This window comes from Petaurus breviceps, unplaced genomic scaffold (assembly GCF_028583685.1).
Source record: "Petaurus breviceps papuanus isolate PSGF00001 unplaced genomic scaffold, PetGlider_PUasm1.0 140, whole genome shotgun sequence".
NCBI classification, from domain to species: domain Eukaryota; kingdom Metazoa; phylum Chordata; class Mammalia; order Diprotodontia; family Petauridae; genus Petaurus; species Petaurus breviceps.
The window spans coordinates 32,431,481-32,434,011 of NW_027185698.1; the positions used below are offsets into that span (position 1 = coordinate 32,431,481).

Sequence of the window (2,531 nt, forward strand, 5' to 3'; positions counted from 1 at the left end):
TATAGTTGTAATTCTTTTTTTTTTTTAAGCAATCGGGGTTAAGTAACTTCCTCAAGGTTACACGGCCAGTTATTATTTCTGGGTGTGGTGCTGAGTATCTGAGTATCTGAGCCCAGATTTGATCCTGGTCATCCCGACACTGGAGCCAGTGCTCTTACTCATTGAGCCACCTGGCCGCCCCAAAGAGTTTGGAATTTTTTTTCTTTTAAGCAATTGGGGTTAAGTAACTTGCTCAAGGTTATACAGCCGGGTGTTTCTGGGTGGGTGCTAAGTGTCTAAGCCCAGATTCGATCTCCAGGTCATCTCGACACTGGAGCCAGTGCTCTTACTCACTGTGCTACCTGGCCGCCCCTATAGTTGTAATTCTTAAAAACTATATTTAATATGTGATGTCCTGTTACGTGACTCTGATGCTTGTGCTAATGAAACACAGTGTGATTCAATACAACAGACAATCAGAAGCCTAGACAGATGATGGTGAAATATTTGTGCCAAGTCAATGAAATGGTGAATGAAGACTAAAGAAACATGGAGACTCTGGCAGAAGTTTCTGGATGATTATTCCTACTTTGAAGATTGGCCGAAATCAGCAGAGAAAACAGCAGCAGATTCATGAGAGACTCACTCAGCTAGAGCTTATCAATAAGCAGTATAGGCTACTTACTCAAAAGAACCACACAGACACCACCAGCAAACTAAAACAGATGGTTCATGAGGGCAATCAGCATTGGGACAACCTCCAAACATGAGTTACAGCTATTCTATGGAGATGTAAGCATTTTACTAATCAAAGGGAAGAATTTGAAGGGACCCAAGAGACTATTCTGGTGTGGCTCACTGAAATGGACCTGCAGCTGACAAACGTGAAACATTTTTTTGAGAGTGATGTGGATGACAAAATGCACCAGCTACATGGTTTCCAACAGGAAATTACATTAAATACCAAAACTGGCCAGTTATTTGTATTTGGAGAGCAGCTGATTCAGAAGAGTGAGCTGATGCTGTATTGATTGAAAATGAGTCAGAAGAACTCCACCAGTATTGCCAAGAAGTGTTTGGCCAAGTGGCCTGATTTCATTGGTGGCTGACCTCTCACAATCCAGGATTAGAAGGTGAAAGAGAAGCCTCAGAAAGTGATACAGATGTGAAGACTCAAGAGAAATGCAAAATGACTCTTGGCATAAGAAGGAGGTGAATGAGGGACCATCATCGCTTCAGTCCCTTTCTCATCTTATGCCTCCCCCATTGGGTCATGAATGGTCAGCCTGTGTGAGACCCCTGTCAGTGTGGACTCTATTCCACTTGAATGGGATCACACAGGTGATGTGTGGGGCTCCTCCTCTCATGAAGATGATGAAGAAGGACCATCCTACAGTGTTGTGTCAGGTAAATCCATTTCTGAGGCTCATGGATGGCATACTCCCGATAGCCCTACCCATCAAAAGCATTGCTACAAACAAAAGAATATGTTAAAGGGCTTATACCTCTGTAGCAGCAAGCACCCTAGCATCATGGTGGCTTCCAACACAAGTTCTTAGATGTGCTTTTCTAAAGGAAAGCAATTCAAAATGGATTAAGAATCTTGCTTCAATCAAACATTTATCATTTACCTCATTTGGGGGAAAAAGATCAGCACCCGAACTTCAGAGAATACAAACAAGTTACAAGCAAAGAAAAAGATAAGCAGACAGGCTTCTAGCTGTCTTACCATTATACCCATACCTGTCAGTTGGAAGCACCAGCATCTGGGTTTTCAAAGCTGGGGGGTGGGGGGAGGAGGTTCAATGGCTGCCTGGAGTCTCATGGGGCCAAATCACACAACTCTTCTCAAAGTGAGCCCCAAAGCAAAACCTCACATCAGGTTATATACAGCTTCTCCTGGATCAGAGAATGTCACAACCCTCTTGACCCACTGCCCAATCACAAAGCAACAAGGTGTGGATATTCCTGAAAAAACAAGCCTCCCGCCACAGGCTCCATGTGACCACGTTCAGCCTATTGGGGGAAGAGTATATTTTAAAATCAAGGAAGGTCCTCAGAGTCACTTAAGACTATCAAAGGGCATTTGGGCAAGGAAGATCTTCAGATTCCCATTCCCATAACAACCTCCTGGCATGGATAGTGTGGACCTGGGATCCTAAATGCTAATGAGCAGAAGGGTCTTACAGATACAGAACAACAAGCAGGTGTGTTTGACAGCTGTGAGCTCATTAAGGCCCAAGATCTTCACAATAAACTTAGAACAAAACAAAATTTGAAGCAGTGGCAGCAGCTGGTCTCGGATACCAATGATGTCACCTGTTGGCTGAAAAATAACAGAAGCTGTGCTGGAAGCGCTAGAGATGGCAAAGCCTGCAACTGACATCCAGGAAACAGAGCTCTGAGTGAAGAAATTCAAAGACTCATCAGCTGAGTCAGCCCTTCCTGTTATGGCTAGCAAGTGCAGAAAATCGGAGATGTAAGCTGCAAGTTGTAGATCCAAATGCAGATCCCCATACCATCCTGGAATGCCAGAAAGAGCTGATGCAACT

General features: G+C 44.0%; 1 pseudogene; it reads left to right on the plus strand.

The window, feature by feature from the left end:
- Positions 1 to 385: 385 nt before the first annotated feature.
- LOC138151483 (nesprin-2 pseudogene) lies at positions 386 to 1,454 on the plus strand (annotated as a pseudogene).
- Positions 1,455 to 2,531: the final 1,077 nt, after the last annotated feature.